Here is a 26012-nt window from a genome sequence, read left to right as displayed (position 1 = left end):
TCATACCTTATATTCTTTTGTGTGTGTGGTTGTGTGACTGTCAAGTGTGGCCCCCCATTTTTCATGCAGCATGCATGCCCCTTTGCAGTGCAAGTTTGCCGCTGCTCCTCAGGCAGGGGTGGAGTTTATTTCTCTCTCCCTGAGTCTGAGCTAGCCTTGTGTCTTACTTGAGTGTTAGGTGTCTGTGACTTTCAGAGGCCTTCCAGCTTCTGTTATTACCCTCTTGAAAGAGAGGGCCATGTGAAGAAGCCAGGCCAACCTCCTGAAGGATGAGGCCACAGGGAAGAGACCAAGACAGCCCAGCCCACAGCCAGCCCCGCTGCCGCCTGTGAGTGAGGCTGTCTTGAACCTCTGAGGCCAACTCTTCCTCCAGCTGAATGCATCTGGACAAGTGAGTCAAAACCAGCAAAGTGAAACCAGCAGAGGAACTGCCTGGCTAGCTCACAGAATCGGGAGAAATAATAAATGTTAGTTGTTTTAAACCACTAAGTTTTGGGGTGGTTAACCATGCACCAAAGCTAACGGAAACAAGTTGTGTTCTGCATTTTTCATATAACTGCACACCGTCATTTCCCCCACAGTGCCTCTATCACCCTCCAGAACAGTCCTCCTTCCCTGATGTTCCCACTCTTGGTTCCATCTAATAAAGAAGCAAAAATATCCCCAATTACCTTGACTACTAGATAATAAGCCATCAAATCCAGAAACACGTGATTACCGTGGCAGTTTGTCAGAACATGGAATTCTCTGTGCAGTCCCCTCTGGCTGCATTGTAAAGCCTTCTTGGAAAGTGTGCCCACACTGCAGTTCTTGCTGTCTTGCTCTGTGGTGTGGAATGCTGGGCCATGGGTTGCCTATTTGTGTGCATTTCTGAAGAAGTTCTTGGCCCTATCTGCATATACTCCATCAGCCCACCACAAGGCAGATCAGGATACCAAGCTTTTTCTGAGGCTTCATAATTCTCAAGAAAGGATGGACATTCTACTGTCCACTTAGTTAAGCAGCATAAAATATCCACACTTCAGGTTTCCCCCCCCCAGAGAATAGAGCTCCTGACTCTATAGGCTGGGGAGCAGGAAAATTCCTTTCATGGAGGATTGCCTAATGGATGTGCACTCACTCCATGGCTCTAGGGATTCCAAATGCTAATTTTTTCCCCTTGTCTTCTAGCCAATCCATTAGAAACAATATCCTTCAAGAGCATGGCTCTGGCGCCTCACAGCCTTGCTTTTTCTGAATTGCACTTGGTGTCAGAGCATTGGCTTCATTGAGGCACTCTACAGGAAACAGCTGGGCGAAGCTCTCTGCTAAATCTATGCAAGGGAGGTGCAATGACGTGGTCTCCCACATCACCCATTATCCCCTTGTGAAAACCCAGAGGAGAAATTTGTCAGTCCTAGATTGACTGATTTTTCACCTTTGGGACACTGAACATTCTGTGTTTTTTTCTTTGCTTCAGCTGCTATAAAGGATAGAGTAAAATTTCTGGCCCCCTTTTGTGCACCAACCTATCACAACTTTGCTCTATTTTACACTCTTCTTGCTCTGATTTCCTCTCTCATTGATCTTATCCTCTTGTATTACATGCATTTTGGAAGCTTACTTAAATCTTTTTTTAAGTGTTTGAAAATTGTTATTAATTCTCCAGAATTATGTATAAACATATTTTTAATTCAATGAGACTTGCAGGAGAATGTAATATGAAACTACACAGATCTCACATAGGAAAGCAAGATATATTAAATATCTTAACTGGAATTCAATATCTAAATAGACTTACGTACTTTTTGAATTGAAGATTGGTGTGACAAACCATGAGTATATGGGTAAAATAAAAATGAAGAGTTTGTGTTTCCGTTCTTTACAAGGCAGCTGCTATTATTTTAAGGTACTTGAGTGAAGGCAGGGCAAAGAGAGCTAGTACAGATTTGCCATATAAACAGTCATCCCCTCCACCTGCAGACTAGTTGGCCAGCAGTGGATGTCATAGTGCAGCTTGAGTGATGTAATCAGCATCCTTTTCCAGTGCAACATTTGAAATACTCAGCTTTCACCTATTGTTTTTGGACAAAAGAAGTGATTTTGGAAATCTTTTCACTGGGGCATCTTTGTATGGGATGAAGACAGGCTGGCAACCTCAGGGACCCACCATCCAAGGCTTTGACATAGCTGCTAAATTCCAGTGAAATTCAATTCCATCCTCATCCCTGAGAGCTTGCTATATGCCCAACACTGTGCTCAGGGGAGGAAGCCTAAAAGACCCAGGTCCTGCCGTGTGCACAGCTGTGCTGAGGGCAGGAAGTGTAAAGGACTCAGGTCTCAATCTCCAGGCTCATTTAAAGTTGAGTGGACCCCAACTTTTGGAGGGATCACATATACTCTTTTGAGAATGTGATAAAAGTTATCAACTCTCTCCCCAGAAAAAATAAATGTACACACAAGACATTTGCCTGTCACCTTTTCCCCATGCTGGCTTGTGGATCCCAGGAAAAGAACACCTATCCTTTATTCAAGAGACAAACAATATATGATTAGATATCTAATATCTGCTATATATCAGGCATTTTACTCACATTATCTCAATTCTCACGGCAACTCTGTGAAATAGAATCTACTATTCTGCCCATTTTACAGGTGATGAAACTGAGGACTAGACCTAATAACTTGACCAAGGTTACACAGCGGGTAAGTAGCGAAGGTAGAACTGGAACCCACGTATGACTGACACCAGAGTTAATACTCATGTTGCTAGGAGAGATGATTAAGGCAAAAGGAATCTGGCTAAGGACAATCAGCTAGGCACTGTGAGGCAGAGAATAGAGAGGATGGAGACGATGTGGTGTAGGGGGTAAGTATGCCAAGCACTGGGGCCAGAGTGCCTAAGTTTGAATCTTGGCTTTGCCGCGATGTGACTTTGATCGAGAAACTTAACTTCTTTGTGCTTCAGTGTTCCTAGATACAAAATAGGCATAATAGCAGTTCTTGTGAAGATTGGATAAAGGTACAGTTTGTGAAGTAGACAGAACTGTGCCTGCATTTAATAAGCAATCAATAGATGGTAGCACTTGTAATTAGAAAGCAGTGCAGCAGGATGATCCTCTGCCTTGGGGATGAGTCCAGGTCAGAGGAAGAATGACAAAGAATAGATGTGGCCAAAGAGGCAGGCAAAGAACCACCTTAATGTCTTCAAACTGCAAATGAACAGTGGGGACCAGTATCAAGTAATTTAGAATAGTGAGGGATGAAAAAAATAACTGGACTTGCAATGGAAGGGTTTAATGGTCAGCTTCAAGATCAAGGTTTCTGGGTGGCCCAATGGGGTAGTGGTAAAAATTTGGCACACTCCATTTCAGCAGACCTGGTTTGCAGGTTCAGATCCTGGGCGTGGACGTACACCATTCGTCAGCCATGCTGTGGCAGTAACCCACATATAAAGTGGAGGAAGATTGGCACAGATGTTAGCTCAGGAAGAATTTTCCTCAAGCAAAAAAAAAAAAAGAATGAGGTTTCAATGAAGTGATGGGATAAAAGCCGAATCTTGGGAAGTTCAGAAGTGTATGAGTAGTGAGAAAATGAGTATAACCAATGTAAGTCACTCATTTTAAAAGTTTAACAGAAAATCAGTTTTACCATCATGCTGGTTCCCTCATTGATGGGCTAAATAAAGCTTTGATGCATGCTTTTTCTGTATTTGTAAAAAAGTCATGCTGACAGCTTTTGGGCAACTATATTATATTAGTCTGCTCAGGCTGCCATAACAAAATACCACAGATTGCACGGCTTAAACAACAGAAACTTATTTCTCACAGTTCTGGAGGCTATAAGTCCAAGATCAAGGTCCAGCATGATCAACTTCTGGTGAGGTCTCTCTTCCTGACTTGCAGAGGGCCACCTTCTCACTGTGTGGAGAGAGAGCTCTGACGGCTCCTCCTCTTCTTCTAAGAGCACCAGCTCTGTTGGATTAGGGCCCCACCCTTATGACCTCATTGACCTTTCATCATCTCTTCACAGGCCCCATCTCCAAAAACAGTCATGTTGGAGGTTAGAGCTTCAATATATGAATTTGGAGGGGACAAAATTCAGTCCATGGCATATACTTTGACAGTTTTGGAGATCCTATTGTGATATCCAAGTGGACACAGCTTTCAGAACCAGTTAAATATCATTGCCCAAAAAAGTGCACCTTCTAGGCCAGTTAAGCCCAGGAACATATTTTCTTGGCACCTGGAGTGAATCTCAAGTGGTAATAGATTTTTTTTTTTAAGATTTTATTTTTCCTTTTTCTCCCCAAAGACCCCCGGTACGTAGTTGTATATTTTTAGTTGTGGGTCCTTCTAGTTGTGGCGTGTGGGATGCCGCCTCAGGGTGGCCTGACAAGCAGTGCCATGTCCGCGCCCAGGATTCTAACCAGCAAAACCCTGGGCCGCTGAAGCGGAGAGCGCGAACCCAAACGCTCGGCCACGGGGCCAGCCCCATGGTAATAGATTTTATCTTAGACTCTCTGTTCATCTGCCCTCCACCCTGCCCCATGATTTTTGTTTCTGTTTCTAGTCCTTGCAGAAGCTTGTTTCCAGTTCTGATTTGCACGTGGCCAATACTTTATTCCCCATTAGTGGCAGCAATTATTAGCAATCTGATTTTATGGTCTAATCATTTTGTGATGTACGTCAGGATGATGGGGATCTACTCTCTGCCACATGAAATACAATAGAGAATTGGGTTAATAGTCCTGTTTTTTTGTTTGTCTGTCTATTTATGAACTCAAGTCAATTAAGAAAATATTTCATGCACACCATGAAGGATAACAGTTCTTTGAGGTACGGACTGACTCTGCTCTAAGTTACAGATTCTTGAAATTGATCGCAACAGATAACGATGATCTCAGGGTGTTGGTGGAAAGCACTGTACCAGAGGCTTCTAAATATTGATACCTCAAGGAATAAATTCATGGCTATAGATTTCCAAGCTGATGCTGCTTAGACAACTGTCAGTATCAGGGATTGAGTCGGAATTTCCAGAACCCTTATTAGTGGTTCTAAACTGGTAGAGATTTGGCATCCCAAGGGGCATTTGGCAATGTCTAGAGAAATTTTTGGTTGACACAACTGGGGAGAAGGGTGCTACTGGCATCTAGTGGGAAGCGGGAAGAGATGCTGCTAAACACCCTACAGTGCACAGGACAGTGCCCATCGCAAAGAATTATCTGGCCCCAAATATCAGTAGTGCCACGGTTGGGAAAACCTGCTCTGAAGTATGTATCTTTGCTTCTCTGTTGATTAGAAAAATTTGAATTCTGTAAAGATTGGTGTTAACTTGTAAAAGTGCAAATGACTTTTTGTTGTGGTAAAATATAAACAACCTAAAATCTACCATTTTAGCCATTTTTAAGTGTACAATTCAGTGACGTTAAGTGCATTCACATTGTTGTGCAACCATCACCACTACTTATCTCCAGAACTTTTTCATCTTCCTAAACCAAAACTAAATACCTGTTAAACAGTAAATCCTTTTTCTCCCCTTCCCCACTGCTCCTGGCAACCACCATTGTACTTTCTGTCTCTATGAATTTGGCTATTCTAGGCACTTCATATAAGTGGAATCATACAGTATTTGTCCTTTTGTGACTGGCGTATATCACTTAGCATAATGTCTTCAAAGTTCATTCATGTCATAGCATGTATCAGAATTTCCTTTTTAAGGCTGAAAATATAGTACATTTTGTTTACCCATTCATCCATCTTGGACATTTGAGTTGTTATCACCTTTTGGCTACTGTGAATAATGCTGCTATGAACACGGGTATAAAAATATCTGTTCTAGTCCCTGCTTTCAGTTCTTTGGGGTATATCCCTAGAAGTGGAATTGCTGTATCATGTGGTAGTTCTCTGTTCAATTTTTTATATAGCAGCTTCTCCATTTTACAATTCCACCAGTGATGTGCAAAGATTCCAATTTCTCCATTTCCCTGCCAACACTCCTAATGGGAGTGAAGTGGTATCTCATAATGGTTTTGACTTATATTTCCCAAATGATGAGTGATGTAGAATGTAAAGCATCTTTTTGTGTGCTTATTGGTCTTTGTATATCTTCTTTGGAAAAGTGTCTATTTAAATCTTTGGCCCATTTTTTAATTGAGTTGTTTTTATTGTTGTTTTTAAATTGCAGGAATTCTTTATATATTCTGGATATTAACCCTTTATCAGATGTATGATTTGCAAATATTTTCTCCTGATCTGTGGGTTGCCTTTTCCCTCTGTTGACAGTGTATTTTGATGCACAAAAGTTTTTAATTTTTGTGAAGTTCAATTTATCTATGTTTTCTTTTGTTGCTTGTGCTTTGGTGACAACAAGAAATTGTTGTCAAAACCAAGGTTATGAAGCTTTCCTCGTTTTCTTCTAGGAATTTTAGAGTTTTAGCTCTTACACTCAGGTCTTTAATCCATTTTGAGTTAATTTTTGTATATGGTGTTAGGCAAGGGTCCAACTTCATTCTTTTCCCTGAGGATGTCCCACTTTCCCAGCACCATTTGTTGAGAAGACTGTCTTTTCCTATTGAATGGTCTTGGCACCCTTGTGCCAAGGTTTATTTATGTGTGAGAGTTTGTTTCTGGGCCCTCTATTATATTCCATTGGTATGTGCATCTGTCTATATGACAATATCATACTGTTTTGATTACTGTAGCTTTGTAATAGGTTTTGAAATCAGAAATTATGAGTGCTCCAACTTTGTTCTTCCTTGTCAGATTGCTTTGGCTATTCAGAGTCCATTGAGATTCCATATGAATTTTAAGTTGAGTTTTTTTATTTCTGCAAAAAATATCTTTGGGATTTTGATAAGAATTACGTTGAATCTGTAGATCACTTTGGGTAATATTGGCATTTTAAAAATATTACGTCTTTCCAATCGGTGAACACTGGATGTCTTTCCATTTATTTATGTCTTCCTTCATTTTTTTCATCAATGTTTTATAATTTTAAGCATACAAAATTTGCCTCCTTGGTTAAATTTACTACTAAGTGTTTTATTCTTTTTGATGCTATTGTAGATGGAATTGTTTTCCTAATTTCCTTTTGGGGTTGCTGATTGTTGTTGTCTAGAAATGCAACTGATTTTTGCATGTTGATTTTGTATCCTGCAACTTTTCTGAATTTGTTTATTAGTTCTGACAGGTTTTTTGTGTAACCTTTAGGGTTTTCTATATATCAGATCATGCCACCTGTGAACAGCGATAATTTTGCTTCTTCCTTTCTAATTCAGACATCTGTTATTTCTTTTTCTTTTTTTTCTTTCTTTCACTCTTTTTTTTTTTTCTTTTTGCTTAATTACTCTGGCTGGAACTTCCAACACTATGCTGAGTAGAAATGGTGAAAGTGGACATTCTTGTCTTGTTCCTGATCTTGGGGGAAAAGCTTTCAATTTTTCACCACTGAATATGATGGTAACTATGGGTTTTCACATATGATCTTTATTATGTTGAAGAGCTGTTTTTCCATGCCCATTTTGTTGAGTGTTTTTATCATAAAAGGGTGTTGAATTTTGTCAAAAGGTTTTTTCTAAATCAGTTAAGGTGATCATGTGGTTTATTTCCTTCATTCTGTTAATGTGCTGTATTATGTTGATTGATTTTCATGTGTTTAACTATCCTTGCATTCTGAGAATAAATCTCACTTTGTCATGGTTTATAATCCTTATAATATGCTGCTGAATCAAGTTTGCTAGTATTTTGTTGAGGATTTTTGCATAATATTAATAAGTAACCGTGTGTAGTTTTCTTGTAGTGTCTTCATCTGGCTTTGTATCGGAGTAATGCTGGCTTCATAGAATAAGTTAGGAAGTGTTCCATCCTCTTCAATATTTTGGCAGAGTTTGGGGAGGATTGGTGTTAATTCCTCTTTAAATGTTTGGTAGAATTCACCAAAGAAGTGATCTGATCTAGGGCTTTTCTTCATAGAGAGATTTTTGATTACTGATACAATCTCCCTCCTAGTTTTGGGGTATTCAGATGTTCTATTTCTTCATGATTCAGTCTTGGTAGATTGTGTGTTTCTAGGAATTTGTAAATTTCATATAAGTTAGTCAATCTGTTTGCATACAGTTGTTCCCATTACTCTCTTATAATTCGTTTTATTTCTGTAAAATCACTAGTAATATCCCCACTTTCATTTCTGACTTTAGTCATTTGATTCTACTTCTCTTTTGTTCTAACAATTTAGCTAAAGATTTGTCCATTTTATTGATCTTCTTTAAGAACAAACTTTTGGTTTCATTGATTTTTTTTCTATTGTTTTTCTGTTCTCTATTTTATTTGTCTCCACTCTGAACTTTATTATTTCCTTCCTTTTGTTAGCTTTGGGATTAGTTTCTTCTTCTTTTTCTCATTCTTAAGGTGTAAAGTTAGGTTGTTTAATTGAGATCTTTCTTTTTTAATGCAAGTGTTTGCAGCTATTAATTTCCCTCTTAGCACTGCTTTTGCTGCATCCCATAAGTTTTGGTATGTTTTGCTTTCATTTTCATTGGTTGCAAGATATTTTTTAATTTCTCTTGTAATTTTTCCTTTGGCTCATTGGTTTTTTTGAGAGTATTGTTTAATTTCCATGTATTTGTGTATTTTCCAGTTTTCATTTTGTTATTGATTTCTAGTTTCATTCCATTGTAATCAGAAAAGATATTTTATATGTGGCTTCACAGAAACTAGGTACAAAAAGTTTTTGCTAAGATCTGTCACAAATTATTGTTATCTAATAGAAATGCAAGGAATTTTGTCCTATAGAGATGCAAATGATTTATTTTTATGGGAAAAGAAACTAGAACATTAAGCAATTTGTACTGAATTTTGTAATCTTACTCCAGCATTCTTTCTGTGACTATACATACTTCTGTATCTCCCATAATCCTTTGAACCAGCTCTCTCAGCTTGCTCGTTCCCTCAGTCATGAGTTAAATAGGTCTTTGACATGTGTTTAGTCTAATAAACAAACAAATAACTGAGTCTAACAGAAAAATTGGGACATGATTGGTTTAAATAAAAATGTTTATTAATATTTGGCAATTACGGGCAAGGAGTAGCTTGCCCATATTTGGTGAAGGGGAAGAATCTGAAGAGATAAAGATGCTAAAAATGGGCAAAATGGGACCTCATGCACAGGCAGAGGACTTAGCCTTGGAATTCAGAGAGTCGCCCGTTTCCTAAGCCTGGAGAGAAGGAGAAAGTGGGTGACTAAAGAGAATTGAGTTACAATGACAAATAAACTGCAGTTTTTGAGGCTACTGATATTATTCCACATCTCATCATGCCTTCTTTTCAGAACCCTGGGGATTGGCAACTATGACAAAAATAATGGCACTGGTCAGAAACCAGGTTAAACCTTTACTACTGTGTGGTCATAACTCCATCCAGCCTGTGCTCCTGGTACGTGTAAGCATGTCACACCCCATGGCCTTCTGCCAATAGGAAAGATGTAGCTAAGCCATTGTAGGGTAAAAGATGTCAACAAGTAACACAGGATTTTCCAAGCTCAGTAGTAGATGTTCAAATGCATTTGCTATTGATAATACAGTAGACTCTGGTTTATCTCAAATAGAAAACAAGATTTAAAAAAAAAAAAAAAGACTAGTCTTTGCAAGCTTATCTAAAAGAAAACATTTCTACATGTGTAGTAAGGATTTTAACCTTGCTCAAAAGGAGATGTGACCTTTGCCCTCAGCCCATGATGGGCAATCCCTAAACCCTTGGAATGTCCCCCCATCAGTGTCTTTGTTTACCTGGGGGTCTTGACCACAGCAGAATGTCTAACAATGTGGTTGTTGGTGGGGGCTTTTGAGTCACACAGTATCAGCTCAATGTCTAGAAGGTCTGGAGACTGAAGCTCCACATGGGCAATTGAACATGGAGACCCAGTAAAGACCCTGGACACCAAGACTTGGGTGAACTTCCCTGTTTGGCAATATTCTGTGCATCATGTCAGACATCATTGCTGGGAGAAGTTAACGCTGTCCATGGAGGGAGGACAACTGGAAGCTCTGCATTTGGAACCCTTCTGGACTCTTCCCCACACACCTCTTCACTTGGCTGATTTTAATCTTTATCCTTTTGCTGTTATAAACTGTAACCGTGAGTCTGTCAGCTTTCAATGAGTTCTGTGAGTCCTTCTAGAGAATCATCAAACCAAAAGGTGGACTTGGGGAGTCCCAAACTTGCAACTGGTGTTCAAAGTCCACAAAGGTGGTCTTGTGGACTGTGTCCCCTAACTTTTCACTACTAGAGATTAAATACAAGTACACAGTTTATCAAGAAATCTTGATTTAAAAGTATAGAAACTAAAGAAAAAGTATCTGATCTGGGCTACAAAGTTAAATGAGAATCCCTATTGGCGGGAGAAGTAGATATAACAAACCTTCTTTCGTGAGTCTCCTGAAATTCAGAGGCTGCTTAGACATTGGCTACTCTACATTCCTGGAGTCCTGAAAGCTGCGAACACATTTATAAAGTTTCAGGGAAGGAGAGCTTCTCAAATCATACACGTATTGACAGAGCTGAGGCCAGAATTTACTCCTTCATATTACTCATTCACACGAAAGACCACGTATTCTGAGAGAGCCCACATGATATAAACCCAGAGATGATTCTGGAAAATACTGTTGTCCTTGACTCATAATAAAGATGTTTCAAGTATATAATTTAAATTTATAGGATGTTAAAATAGCAACAAAAGTACAACACAAGGGGAGCTGTAGATCCTAAAATCAGTGGCCAACACCATGCTTTATTTCTTGCCTTGAAGTTGAAATGTTCTATTTTATAATGATCACTACTGTTGTGTAATACCTCTCTCTGAAGGGGAAGGTTAGTGGGAAACTCTTCCTCGGCTCTTTCTTTTATCCGTACAGCTCCTTTGTCTTCTTCAAACGGAAAGGAGCACACATAGTACAGTGATTCCAGCACAGGGGACAGTGATGACTTGATTCATTAAGCATTTATTGAAGGCCTGGGAGGCAGATTTCACCTCAGGATAAAGAATAAGTTTTTTACAAATTAAAGTGGACCAGAAATGTGGTTGTCTGCTCCACCAGGTCGACCGTGGGAAACCCTTGTTGCGGATTCAGCTGTTTAATGGAGGACTGAATTAGATCAGTGGAGTTACTTCCCAGGTGGGAGCCAGGGCTTGGCCATCAGACAGACCTGGGCTGGAAACTCAGCTTCCCCGTCTACTCCCAGTGTGCCTTCGCTAGCCGTCTGCCTCTGTAAGCCCCGGGTTCCAAACCTGAAGAATAGGGATAGTAACAGCACCTATGTCAGAGAGTTGTGAGGGTTAAGTGAGATGCACACTGAGGGCTTCACAAGCACTCCATAAATGCTAGAAAGTTATATTTTTTTATTTTATGCCTTAAAAAAAAAAACCAATGGAAGCCTTTCATTAAAAAAAATCTGGTCAAAGGAGCTTAAAGAAGTGAAACAGAGAAAGAGCTCTTTTAACTGAAGCCAAGATGACAATCTTCGCTTTCTAGGAAAGTAGGGAAATCTGATAAGTTTTTACTTTCTGTTCATCTCCTCTGGATAAAGGTGGTAGTCCCTGTGAGCATTTCCTACTTGGTCACTGTATTACTTGGGACAAGTAACCACGAGCTTCTACAGTAGACAAATTCCAGAATCTCAGGATCTGAGAGCAATAGAAGTCTATTTCTCACTCAGACAAAGAGGGGGCTGTCCTCCCAGCAATGAGTCAGAGATCCAAGACCCCTTCATCTGTGTCATGGCCACCCCAAGCCCTAGTTTCCAGGTCACAAGAAGGGAAGGGAGGGATTAAGTTGGGAAAAACACTCTGTGTGTTTCTCCTTTACTCTCACACTACTACCACAGTCACAACACTTCTTGACACCAGATGTGTGGGTTTTCCACACATCAAGCAATTCTGCGACACCAGCTGAGTGTCCTACAATTTGCTTCAGTTCTAACGCTATCTACCTGGAGATAGCATCAGATCCCATGGGTTAGGGACTCAGTCCCACAAGACTGCCCCTACTTCAGAGGCCAATCACAATTAGTCCATGCCCAGGATACCCACAACTTCTGTCCGACTTGGCTACAAATCAGAGGTTCCCATGACCCCTCTTCTTGGACTCGATCATTTGCTTGAAAGACTCACAGAACTTACTTACATTCACTGGTTTATTAAAAATGATATAATAAAAGATATGAATGAATAGCCGGATGAAGGGACACATGCGGCAAGGTCCAGAAAGGTCCTGAGCACAGGAGCTTCTGTCCCCATGGAGTTGGGCTATGCCACCCTTCTGGCACATAGATGTGTGTTCATCAACCTAGAAGCTCTCAGAACCCCAAAACTTGGGGCTTTTTTATGGAGGCTTTATCACATAAGCATAATAGATCATTTACTCAATCTCCAGCCTCTCTCTCCTTCCTGGAGAATCGGGGGAGGGGCTGGAACTTCCAAGCTTCTAATCATGACTTGGTCTTTCTGGTGACCAGCCTCCATCCCGAAGCTATCCAGCAGCCTACTAAGAGTCACCTCATTACGACAAAAGACATTCCTATCACCCAGGAAATTCCAAGGGATTTAGGAGCTCTGTGTCAGGAACCAAAGCCAAAGACCCAAATATTAGAACAAAAGATACTCCTAGTGTTCTCATCACTTAGAAAATTACATGAATTTTAGGAGTTCTGTGCCAGGAACCAGGGACAAAGACCAATATATATACATTTATTATTTCACAGGGATGGAGGAGAATACCAGCTTTTAACATCTATGGCCATGAAGTAACACACATCCTTTTTAGATCTGGTCACATGAACTCAACCGACAGCAAAGAAAAATGTATGGGAGCACCTGAGTATGCCCTGAGCACTGCGTCTGCCAAGGTCAACCGTCTGCAAACACGGTCTCTCCACATTGCTGAGACTGTGGACCCACTGCTCCACCTGGAGCCCCTCCTCCTATTGTCACTTGGGCAAGCTCCGATTTGTCCTTCAACTCAGTTCAGGTGTTCAGTCCTCCAGACCACTGCACTGCCGCTCACAGGAGACCACAAGCGCTCCTCCTCCGGGACGCGCAGCATGCACCTGCGTTTCAGGAATTACCCTGTGGAGCTGTCTCCTCTCCCTGCTTGACCACGAAGTCCCTGAGGCAGGAACCAGACACATTCACTCAGCAGATACAGACTGAACCCTGGCACTGGTATAGGAACAGATGTTACAATGGGAACAAAACCTGCCCTCAAGAAGGACACAGAGAACAAACAAGTAGCCAAGTCGATAGGATAATTTCTGCTATGGAAGAAAATATAAACTGGAAGGAAGATTTCTTTGCAAAGGGGACGTTTGAGAAGAAACTGAAGCTGCACAAATATTTTGAGGAAATGTGCCCCAGGCAGAGATGACAGGAGTGAAAAGCCTGAGGAAGAAAAGGCCACAGATGGCTGAGGACGGGCCAGGAAGGGCCAGGAGGGCAGCTCTGACAGGCTGCCTGCTCCCCACCAGCTGTGATTCATTGAGAGCGGGGACCAAGCCCAGTGACGCCACGCAGTCATTCTCCCTGGGCCTCACTGAGGAGTTCTTCACGCCCAACCCTGCAGCTACGCCAGCAGTGCAGTGTCAAGCGCCCTCATAAGTCATGCTAGATTTCGAAATATACTAAGTCCCTTTTCACTGGAAAGTTAAAAGCAGAAAGGAAGGAGCAAGAAGGAGGACAGCAAAAGAGGGGAAATCTTATGAAAGTTGTCGAATTACAGAGTTTTTAAAGAGCTATAATTTTCTGCAAATTAAATTAAATTCTGCAAAATAAAATGCATCCAGGTACAGCTAGGTATGTGGTTAATGACCATTACCAAGATTTCATAATTAGACTGCTTTATGCTCTGATATGCTAGAAAAACAGAAAACCTTCCATGTGTGCACATTTGTAGCTTAAACAGCAACTCGAAGCTGTGTGGCAAAGATCTTCAATTCATTAGGCTCACCTTTCTAAAAGGTCTTGCAATTTGATAACTTTTTCCTTTTGTATGTTTAAGATTCTGAAAATGCAGAGGAAGAAGTTGTTTCAACACTTCTAGCCTATAAGAATTTCCTTTCTCAATAATGCAGTTTTTCTTTTTCTTTTCTTTTTTGCTTCTTCTCCCCAGATCCCCCCAGGACACAGTGGTATATTTTAGTTGTGTAAATGCTTCTTCATAAATGGGATCTGGATGAAGGAGGCTTGTGTCGGGGCTGGGGCTTGTGGAACTTAGAGGAAAATGTAGAGATCTCTGCTGCTGGCCAAGCTAAGACTGACAGACATCAGTTTACCCCACAGCAGGCTACTCTGTGCTTGACAAGTAGTCCTCTCTAGTTTTGGGTAGTTCTAATTATTAGTAAGCTTTTCTTAGTAAAGTTTTCTTAGTTTATTTAGCTGTCACTCCATGCACTGATTCTGGTTTTATCTTCTGGAACCTGGGACAGCGGTGATCAATCTGCTCCCTGTGGTCACCTGACAGCCTTTGAGCCATTTGGACACAGTCAGCCCTATCAGGAGGCTGCTCGTAACAGTGGCATGGCCTGAAGGGTCTCTGGTCAAGCCCTTCATTTTGGGGATAAGGAAACCGCTCCTCAGAGGCCCAGTCCGTACTCCTGAGCCCTAACCAAGCGTACTCCTCTCTCCCCCAGCCTCACCTTCTCATGGTTAAAAATGACTGCTCCTTCAGGGCAATATAGGTGGTTTTTTCCTCCACTGCTCCTTAGTTTTTTCCAACTTTTAAAATGTGCATTTCTTTGGGGTTTTTTAACAGTAAAAGACTAAAAACGTACATGTTTAAAACATTAAAAAGTTTCCTTCACTTCTTTGTATGACATGCTTCCAGGCGCCTCCCTCAATGTTCTCTGGTTTGTCACTGTTTCTGCATCTTACAATGCAGATCCCACAATCGAACTGAGATGTGGCTTAAGAGAAACTAGGTGAAAACTAATTTTCATGTCTGATGGCCTAGACTGATCCCGATATGGGCGCTCCAGGAAGGCGGTGCAGGACTGTGTATATTTGTAAATCACATCACACTGTGCTCTATTTAATTGCCCAATTATTTTTCATATGAACTGCCAAGATGTTTCTCCCATATTTAAAAATCTAAATCCAAACCTGACATTCATCCCAGTTGGCATTTTACTCATTGATCTGAGCCCACCATTCCAGGCTGTCAAGCTTATATGTTGAGTTTGGTCACCTACACACCAGCGTTCCCTACCAGTTTTGCAGTATCTAGAGACTGGGCAGGCACATTGTCCCTTTCTGAGCAGTGAAAAGCAAGAACAGAATGCTCAACTCTCCTCTATGATATCAGTCCGGTTTTTAATATAATTCTTCAATCAACTCATCTTTCTTCTGTCCAATTGAACTACTGCCTGACCCCTATTTCTCTATTTCATACATAGGATTTTATGTCAGATGCCTTATGAAATTAAAAAAAAAAAAAGGACTCTCTACAGAATTCCACTGAGCTGTTAACCGAGTACCACAATTGAACAAGGAGCGGTGTGGGTGTGGCATGACCTGCCCCTGCCAAACTAGCGCAGAGTCCTGCTGATCTCTGAATCCTTTTCCTACGGTTACAAATCATATATTCAACCATCAATTCCAGGAGTATTCTGGGAAGCAATGTCAAGCAGACCTAAAATTTTTTAAGATCTACTACATTTTTCTTTTTTAAAAAAAATGAAATGCCTGCCTAATTCCAATTTTTCTGATATTTCTACCATTCTCTGTGATTCCTTAACAATCACCAAAATAAGGTTTCAGTTATATCCAGCAGCATCTTCAGAATGCCCAGTTGTAGATGATCTGGGTCTGGAGTCTGACACTCAGTTAAAGCATCCTGCTCTGTCCTGGATTATGCTGTTGCCTAAAAGGACAATGCAGAGGCTGGCGAGGCAAAGAGAAACTCTCATTTCTCTTAGAACATGTGAGAATCTCTCTGGGGCATAAATTGACAAAGAAAACTGAGTGCTGGAGCCTGCTGCAACCCCAGTGAATGTTACAGGTCCAGACATTTCCAAACCTTCCAGCGGGGGTCCTCAGGGACTCAACTTTCCAGTGGGGCCATGGTTCCCTGGGCAGCAGGCAACCGTCCTTTAGAAGGAAAATGCTATCATGGCCAGATTCAGACTCTTCCCAAAACTTTGAGTTCTGTCTAATCCGCTTGCCAAGGCAGGCATCATCATGTGTCAAACATCTCTGGAAGGGCTCGGGGCCCCTGGGCATAAAGGGCACGGCTGGGATGAGAAAGGGGGAATTTTTAAAGTTCTTCTCCAGCGGTTGCTTTGCATGAAGTGAAAGCATCAAACCAAGCCCACTGCAGAAGCAAGCATTTTCAGACGGACTTCCTTTAGAGTTAGACTTGGGATTTGATGACAAAGTGGTCAGCGGTTGACCGGAAAATTTCTTAGAGGTTGGAGAACTAAGTCTTGGGGGATGTGTAAAGGACCGAGAGGCTGAAAAGAATATAAGAAAGTAAGGCAGGTGCCTCCAGGCGCCTCAGCTGGGAGGTCTGAATCTCAGTGACACGGCCTGAAGGTCCAGACCCAGATTCTTGGAAGAAACAGGAGTGGACTTGATTGGGGAATTTATTTGAAGAGTGGCCAGCAGAATTGATTCTAACTACAAAAATCCTTACCCTGTAAACTTATAACCTATATCTTGTGATATTTGCAGGCTTTGTAAATCTTGTAATTTATTATGTTTTCTCATTCTAAATAAATAACTTATTTGGAACCAGTTTTTTAAAAATTTTTTATGCTTTTCCTAAAAAGCGGCCCTCCTAAATCATATAAGCTTCAGGCCCGTGGAACCCAGCGCTGACGCAAACACTCTCCAGGCACTGGGAGTATGGCAGTGAGCAGAACAGAAAGACGCCCGCCCTGCAGGTTTGCCCAGTGCCCAGGACAGTGCCTGCACTTGGCAAGCACTTCATAAACACTGACCTAAACCCCTAAACCAAGTTGCACCCTAGAAGGAGTCAGCGACTCAGAGAGGCCCAGGGCTGACCCCGACGGCACCCAGGGTCACTGAGACAGGTCTCAGAACCAGCCCCTACACCTTCAGACATGTATACGGCCAGGCTGACATCAGCTGATCCTCCCTCTGCAAGGTGCACAGGTGGAGAAGTGCTTCCCTCCAGGCGTACGCTGGTAGCCCATGGCCTGCACTCCCCTTTGGCCTGTCCCAAAGCCCAAACTGCTTCCATACAGATGACTTTGTGTGTGTGTCGGGTTTTTTTTCAAACGCTCAACTTTAAAACATAAAGATCCCTGGCAGGTAAAGTCAGTCTGTTAATTTCTTGTGTCTTAGCATGAACTAGTACAATCAGCTCCCTATTCTCTGTGATTAGAGGTTGAGATCAGCCCACTGGGGCAAATGGGGTACACCCATACAGCCTGGAGGGTGCTCTTCAGCCAGGCGGCGTCTCAAACGTCCCATGGCCAGAGGATGCGGTAGGACAGTACAGGGAGACAGGGAGGCAAGAGGGCCTCAGAGGTCCTTTCACGTGCTGCCCAACTGCACCTGAGCCCCTACCTTCCTCTCCTGGAGAAGGGCAGTCTCTCCCCCACCCCGAGGTGACCCTGGTGGGGCTACCTCTAGCCAGGCCCTCTGCAGGCACAGATGAGACAGTGACACAGGGTGTTCCCAGCACCTGGCCGACAAAGGGCCTCCTGCCATTCCATCTGCCCCAACCACAGCTGTGGGCAGCACCTTCAGGAACAGAGTCACTTGCGTGGGCCAAGCATGCTTTTTAGGCTAACTTTTTAAAAAGAATTATTATAAAAGTAGTATTCATTGTAGAAAACTGGCAAAATACAGGGAAACAGAGAAATTACATTAAAAGGAAATATTCACAACCTCCCCGTTTGGATGCACAGCCCTCCAGCATTTATTTAAGTGCATACTCATTTTAAAAAATGAAACTGGGACCATGTCAATTTTACGGTTTACTCATCTGCTTTTTTATGTGATACTGTATCATGTTCATGTTCCCCAGGATTTTCAGAATCTTTGCGTACATACTTCTAGCGGTCGCTCGGCAGGCCACCTCACACCACGAGCCGCAGCTTGTCAAAGGGGGCTAGCTTCGTTCCATGACTCGTCGCTTCCAAGCGAGACATAGCAGAAATAGCCCAGCATGTTCTGGTGTATACATCCTGCTGCCTCGTGTATTATTTTCTTAAGATAGATTCCTGAAAGGAAAATTAGAGAACGAGACATATTTTATGGCTTTTGGTTTTAATTTTCAAATTACTTTTAGAAAAGTTTCCCATTTCCATGCCCCCAGCAGGGTTGGGGAGCCCACCTCACCAGCGTTCTCAGCACTAAGGTGTGTTTGACTCTTAAATATTGCCAATTTGATACCTGAAAAGTGGCAACTCTCATTGCTTAAACGGTCATTACTTTGATCATTAACAGTGTTAAATATTTTTCAGGTGTGTTGGTTTGTGTATTTATTTTATGTTCTTTGTGCTTTTATACATTATTTATCTTAAATTATTATTTGTTTATACTTTCTTGCCTGCTTTTCTACTTTTTTTTTAAGGTCACTATTCTGTTTTCTTTAGGTATGAATATGTTAACCATTTCTCTCTCTGATTTTGGTGAGTATTTTCCCCATCCATTGTTTGAAAATGAGTGTGATGGCTGGCTTTCATCAGTCTTCCACCTCCAGCTCAGGCACGTGCTGGACCGACAGCCTCTCTGTCTCCGTTGACTAGATCTATCCAGGGCACCGAGATCTTTCATCAAGTGGAGCTTGAAGAGCTTTGGGAGAACAGACCCACGATGGGCACTTAAGTTTGCAAAAGTCTCTCTACTAGTTCAAGCACAGAGCCAGTTCATCCACAAGGCCTTTCCTCCCAGGCGGGCAGCTGTGCATGGCCTGCCCTCCCCATGCCTCCTCCAGCCCCTCCTCCTCACGGCTGCCTCAGGGATCCTACTAAAGCCTCCTCTGCTTAAGACCTTACAGGGGGCTCCTGCCAGGGAGCAGGGGAGAGGGGGTCAAACCCCTTGGCAGGGCTTAGAAAGCCTTTCCCAATCTGGCCCCCGCCTGCCTTTCTATCCTCATCTCCCGCGGCCCATGCTCATCCTAGTACCAGCAAAGCCGTGTGCCTGCAGTTCCCTGAGTGGGAAAGACCTCGCCTCAGTAGATGTTGCTGTGAAACTCCTGCTCAACTTCAGGGCTTGCTCTAGGCGCTGCCACTTCCAGAAGCCTCCCTCCGTCTGCATCGCCAGGCTCATCCTCACATTTTCTTTTTTTTTTTTGATTGGCCCTGAGCTAACATCTGTTGCCAATCTTCCTCTTGTTTTTCCTCCCCAAAGCCCCAGGACATAGTTGTATATCCTGGTTGTAGGTCATTCTAATTCTTCTATGTGGGAAGCTGCCACAGCATGGCTTGATGAGCAGTGTGTAGGACCACGCCCAGGATCCAAACCAGCGAACCCCAGGTAGCCAAAGCAGAGCTCGCGAACTTAAACACTTGGCCACAGGGTCCGCCCCCGTCACACTCTTGTTTCACTCATCACAGTGATTCCAACTGCTTGTCTGTCTGTCTGTCTCTGCCAATGCTCTGTGACCTCCCTGGTAGCAGGAGCTATCTCTTTTCTCTGTAACGCCCACTCCACACACTGCTTGTTCGTGGGAGGAAGGAAGAGAGGAAGAGGGAGGGGGCGGTTCCATGACTCTGTAGATTTGGCACCATAGAAAAGGGCTTTGCAAAGTCCAAGTCCCTTCGCACATGAAGGACATCATAGCTGCTAATGGAGGTATGGGTGACATTAGGGTCCGTATTATTGTCCACATGAAAATGAAGTTGGAAACCATCTGCAGCTCACACTGAGCAGGCAGACAGCCTTCATGGAAGATAAAATCATTGCTTAAAGGTGAAATTTCTCACTTGGCAAGAGAAATGAATATATGAAGCAAGGGTGGTTTATTTTCTAATTACACTCCCTTTCTAGGGCTTCAGCAGCCACCAGGTGTGAATGTCAAGGGGACCACACCATCTGCTCATGTGATTAGATCTGTACGTGATTTGTCACCTGCCTTTTTCAGGCATAGGATCCACTGTACGCTCCACTGGCGAGTAGGCCAGAAGCAGCGTGTGCTGTGCTAAGTCGCATTTCTCTGCCACGCGTGACAGTGGATCTGCTGGGAGGCCCTGCTGACTCACCACAGAGGGCGCTGCTGCTGCCTGAGGCTGCTCCTGTGGGGCGTCCAGGTTCCTGCCAGTCCAGCTTTGCATGGTTCCCCAGCCTCCCGGCCTTGTGGCTCCCTCAGGTGAGGGCTCTGTGCCGAGAGCTGGAGGTGCAAGGGAGGCTCCGTGAAACAAAGAGCGAGGGTCCTTCACCACCTGCCCCTTCCAATGCCCTCCTGAGTATTTTTCCTTTAGGTGGAGTTCCCTCTAGGACTTCCTCATGCCAAGATCTGAAGTGCTAATTATTGTAGCCATTCCATGATACAAATCTCCTATTTCCAGGAGTCGGAAGGCCAAAACCTGGGGGCACAGAAGGAGGAGACCATGCACACAGCAGCAGCACAAGCCCACAAGCCATCGCAACCTAGACTTTTCCTGGGGTGGGCTGCAAGCATTTCTGTTCCTGGAACAGCTGCTCACCAATGTCCGTCTGCACGAGTGTCATCTGGGACTTTATTTAACTGCAGATGCCAGGTGTCCTGCCCTAGATTCTGACTGGGTTGGAGCCCAGGGATCTGCATTTTCACAAGCACCTCAAGGGACTCTGATGCAGATGGCCTGAGGACCACACTTTGGGAGACACTGCCCTTACTCACTTGAGTGGTTTGAATTGGGGTCCAGAGAGTCTCCACTCAAACTGTGGTCCATAGACCAGCAGCAAAACAAGTACCTGTGGTCTTATATCAGTTTTGAAATCCGCTTCTGCAGTTGATTGTGCCCTTGGGATTTCACTCTTGGGCCAAGCAGCTTATGGACATGTGTTTCCACATGCATAACTGTGCTTTCCCTAAGAGAGCTTCTGGCAAATAACATCTCTTCCACTTGTGGCAATAAGAGGGCCAGTTCTTGTGAAGCCTGAAGGCAGGATAGGATGAACTGAAATAAATCCCCGTTTATTTCTCAGACTAAAATGAAGAATCACTAACCAAGTCTAATTCCTCCTCTCCACCTCCCTCCCCACACCTTAAACATGGAGTCTCTTATAGGAAGTGAGGACAGAAGAAGAAAAAGTGGGAGAACAGGCTTCAGTGGGTCCCGCGGAGGCCGTGTGTGTGTGGCCTTAAGGGCAGATCTCACGGGTGGCCAAATGGACCCCCATCTCAAGGGCCTCCCTGGGCTCTGTCTGTTGGTGACCAGGGGCCACTTTTGTAAACATAGTTATGATGTCACTCATAGCCACACCCAAAATGCACTAGATTGGGACCTGTGTGTTGGGGAGGGGGGGTCTCGGACCACAATTCCTCCCTCTTTCATCTGCGCCCTATCAGAGACCTGTAAGTGAGCATGGGGTCTGGAAGGGAGAATGCCCTCCCCTGCCCCAGCCTTCCTGTGATGGTGAGCATGGACCACCGTGCACCACCCTGGCAGGCACGTGGCCAGGGACGGGGAAGAGTGTGGTAGACAAGGTTTAGGGGACCAGGAATTCTCGGTCCATGCTTGCCCTTCTATGAAATAATATGGTGTGTTCTTTTTCTGATGGGGAACTCTAGGAGCAAGTTTTTGGAAATGAATTCAAGGAAAATAGCTTGACAGAGAAGCAGTTAGCCCTTCCATTTGGGATGACTTGCAAAGAAATAGGCCACCCACCAGTCTGTATCTAACACAAATAATAACCATTCTTTTTCTTCACGTCATAAGGACAGCACTAACTTCAGATGCAATGACATCAGAACTTCTGGGAAGCACCTTTCTTTTTCAGGATTGAATATTTGCTTCTCTCTGTGAGGAATTCTGAAATGCGCTGGAGACACACACGCAGAGCAACAAAGCATGTGAAAAACAAGATCTTCTATCATATCGGGCAAAGCTTCCACTCTCATTGTGGATCAGAATGGACACAATCCTTCCCTGATACTTAACATAACCCACCTCAGTGCATTAAAGGATGGTTCAAAACCAGGGTGTTGACGGCCCTGACCACCCCCCTGCCATGTGCCGATTGGGACCTTGACTCAGATGATTCCCGGATCAAGAGACATCTGATCTTCACTTTCCCCAAGGGTGGGCCAGAAGGGAGCTCATTTTGTATCCATCGAGGTAAGATGGTCCCAGATTCTTTTTCTTTCTGTACTTTTTCCGCTACCTTGTTTACACATCTCAGTTACTCATACACAGGAGGAGTAAACTCTTGCCACCCAGCTGCAACGCCCAGAGATTCAGGACAGGAGGGTAGATGGTTGCCGAGTGCCCTGGACCTGGAAAGGCCACGCTTCTGCAGCCTGCTTCCCAGAGTGGGCCCCGCTGGAGGACACCACCCAGGACCTTGGGACACTGGAGGCAGCGAGGCCCATGGCAGGCGGCGGCTGGGCACAGGGGCTGCAGGAGCTGGAGGAGAGGACCCTCTCAGGAGGGCCTGGCCCCTCCAGATCCCAGCAGGGTCCACCCTCTGCCCGGCATGGGGCTCCACATGATTCCATGAAGGCTGGAGGCTGTGACCAGGGGTTGGCACCCTGCCTTCTGGAAGGGCGCAGGTGGAGAGGCCAAGAGTACCTCTGACAGCCTCCTCATGTGTGCCAGGGCCCAGCCAATCCCCAGCCCCCGGGTTGTAACTTCAGCCATTCCCTCCCTCAAGACAGGTCATTGCATAGAGGTAAGAGTGGCATAGTAGAGGAATAATCTGAACTCTTCACTCACCCACCCAATCATGTATCTCTTCAGAAGTTCACTATCAGGGTGAAAGATTATATGCACCTGGCCCACCCAGGACACGCTGACTGCCCAAGTGCACGGGAGACCTGCCCCCTTTCCCTACACCCAGCGACAGGTAAAAAGGTGGGCAAGTGCTGGAGGAGTGAGAATGGGGTAGGGAGGAAAGAGGAGAAGCTGAGAGGAGGAAGGGGAGAGGCACAGGGAGCAAGACAACACAAATCCAAGCCTGAGTTTCACCTCAAGCAGGGCTCAGAAATGTGTGTCTGCAGAATTGGGACGAGTCACGTAGGGACTAAGCAACAGGATGAAGCATCAGTCACAACCTCCCTGGGCATTGCCTGGTGATGTGTAACAGACCTCTGCCAGGGTGCTGGCATTCCCATGGTGGAGGGAGGCAGAGGGGTCTGGGGAGGGCCGCCAACCCCAGACACCCGGGAGTGCTGACAAGCCTCTGCACCCCACTGGGGGTTTAAGTCTCCACTTGTGCACAATGAGGCGTTGGTCTCAGTGCTCTCTGGGACCATTCCAGCTTGAAGAGTCTGTGATGCTGAGTCTGAGAAATTGAATATTGATTGATGATTCACACTCAAGGCCTAGAGGTAATTGGAGCTAGGTGATTCCTCATAATGAATCAAAGTATCAGGTAGGTAAAACAGAATTGTTTACCCTCAGAGTTCAGCCTCAGGCAACATCGCTAAAGGGAGATATTTTTTAAAGAAATCTGTCTGCAAAACCAAGTCAGATCAGGAGATGAGGAAGTGGTGGCCTCTTCAGAGGGAGAGCGGCATGATGGGATGAAGGCTGTGAGGAGGGCGCCCCCAAACCTCATCTTGCCAATGCCTGGCACACACTGATGCCCAATAAATGTCTATTGAATTAAATTGACATAAATAAAACATCCCTAAAGTACTGTGTTTGTCAGAGATTGCTAGTTAGCCCCCCAAACCATTCTCCTTTTTTATATCTCTATAGAGCTCCCACTTTTTAGTTGAGCACAGGGCCACTCAGTATAAAAATTACTTTTCTGAGTCACCCTTGAAGCAACATATTTTGACCAAGTTTGGACCAATGATATGTTAATAGCAGTATCACATGAAAGCTTCCAGGAGCTTTCCATAAAAGACAGCTAGTCATGTCCTTTGTCTTCCTCCTTCCTGCTAGCTGGAATATGCATGTGTGATGACTGGACCTGAGCAGCCATATTGGACCAGGAAGTGATTGTGTGACTTGAGGCCATGCACAGCAAGATAGATAGTCCTGGGTGTCTGAGGACTTTGCAGAGTAGAGCCACAATGCCAGTCCTGAATTGTCTGTCCTCAGACTTTTATGAGAAAGAGAAATATATTTCTATCTTGTGTAAGTCACTGATATTTTGTGTCTTTTACTCACAAATGACCCTAATCCATGCCTCTGGGTGCCAAGAAGTCCTCAGTACTGTTTGCTGAATGAATAAATGCCACAGCAGTAATGTTTATTATTGAAAAATAATAAAAATGAGGAAATATAGACAAAATACTTTCCTGTAAAGATAAAAGAGAGTTTGAGACTCATGCTCTATCCTGCCTAGAGCTAATAATCAATAACTAGGTATAAGCTGGAGTGAAACAACTGTTTCTCCACTAAATACCAAAATGCCTCACACCGAGCTCCCCACAGCCCGTGAGCTGAGCCAGGCAAAAAGGAAACAACGTTTTTCTTTTTTAAAATTTTTATTTATCTTATTTTATATTTTTGCGGTTTTATTGAGCTATAATTGACATACAACACTGTATAACTGGAACGTGTACAGCATAATGATCTGACTTACATGTATTGTGAAATGATTACCACAGGTTTAATTAACGACCACCATCTCATATAGATACCAAAAAAAAAGAAAACAACGTCTTTCTCCTTGTGATGGGGTCTCTGAAGATCTTCTCTCTTAACGACTTTCAAACATACCATGCAGCAGCGTTACCTCTGTTAACATCATGTTGTACATTGATTGCATCCCCAGTACTTAATTTTCTTGTAATTGGAAGTTTGCACATTTTGACTACTTTCTTCCAAAGTATTTTTCTATAATCATGTTTTGCTTTTGTCTTGAGCCCATATCTTCTCCCAAGAGCAGAAATAATCTTGTTGTTTCCAAATAAACTCTGTTAATGACTATGAAGTCATTTCAGGACTTAAGTTCGGATGTTTCTCCCTGCTCTGCCCTGGGGGTGCATCAAGGCTCTGGGGGACTCGGGAGTGCCACACTTGTGGGGAGGAAGTATGGGCCTCAGTCCATCTCTGCCCACGTGGCCCCTCTGTGCGGTCCTCATTGCCATGCCTCTGCACCCTCCACGGCTTTTCCATGGCCCTGGACACCAGGTCCACCACTCTACGAGTAGCTATGTCCTCCTCACCAAAACCATGAGGCTCTTCCAGGCACCCCCCACCCCCCACCCTCTCAGCAGTTTTAAGATCTCCTGGGGTCTTAGGACTTTTCCCTGATCTATCCATTTCCCTGATCCATCCATCCATCTTCCCAAGATCCATCTTGAGCACCATAGCCTTGGCCACCCAGGACCCCCTTAGGTGCTGCTCCAAGCTCTGGCCTGTGTGGGCCACACCCCAGTGCAGGGCTCCGATGCTCAGGGGTCCCCCAACTTATCATTCTTGTGGCTCATTTGGCCTGAGTGTGCCCGACACAGAGTTCCTTCTCAGAGACTCACAGCACCAGTGGCCTTGCTTACTACCTTACCCTCCTCCCTGCAGCCCAGAAAGAATTTTCCTCCCTTCACTCGATGGTGAAGAGAATGGGCTAGGCGAGTATTCTTCCAACCAGTCGTTCATGATGTGGATCAAGGCTGCCCCAGAGAGAGAAGCCCAAGGTGACCTGGCCTACATGCTGATCTATATGACCCGATGGATTCTATGGTGTGGATTAGGGCTGCCCCAGGGAGAGAAGCCCACGGCATCCTCCCCTACATGCCCATCTGTATGACCAGGTTCATATCTAAAGTTATACGACCACACGATAACCAGACCCCATCTGCACTGAAACCATTTAATGACTTTTTACATCATTTTTTCTTTTTCCAGTAAAAATAAGTCACGTACCCATGCCTCATAAATTTAGCCCTAACCCTCAACACAGGGCAGCAGCTCTTT

General features: G+C 44.0%; 1 long non-coding RNA gene across 1 annotated transcript in view; it reads left to right on the top strand.

The window, feature by feature from the left end:
* LOC106843697 (uncharacterized) overlaps nt 1-26012 on the top strand; it is a 28124-nt gene extending 2112 nt beyond the window's left edge. The window contains exons 3-6 of the long non-coding RNA XR_001401268.3: nt 2635-2685; nt 18591-18626; nt 20505-22259; nt 22338-26012. This is a non-coding gene — a long non-coding RNA (uncharacterized lncRNA). The remainder of the gene's footprint in view (nt 1-2634; nt 2686-18590; nt 18627-20504; nt 22260-22337) is intronic.

The sequence above is a fragment of the Equus asinus genome, chromosome 2 (genome assembly GCF_041296235.1).
Source record: "Equus asinus isolate D_3611 breed Donkey chromosome 2, EquAss-T2T_v2, whole genome shotgun sequence".
Classification (NCBI taxonomy): domain Eukaryota; kingdom Metazoa; phylum Chordata; class Mammalia; order Perissodactyla; family Equidae; genus Equus; species Equus asinus.
The sequence above is the reverse complement of the archived record's forward strand: the minus strand, read 5'-3'. Positions and strand labels throughout refer to the sequence as shown.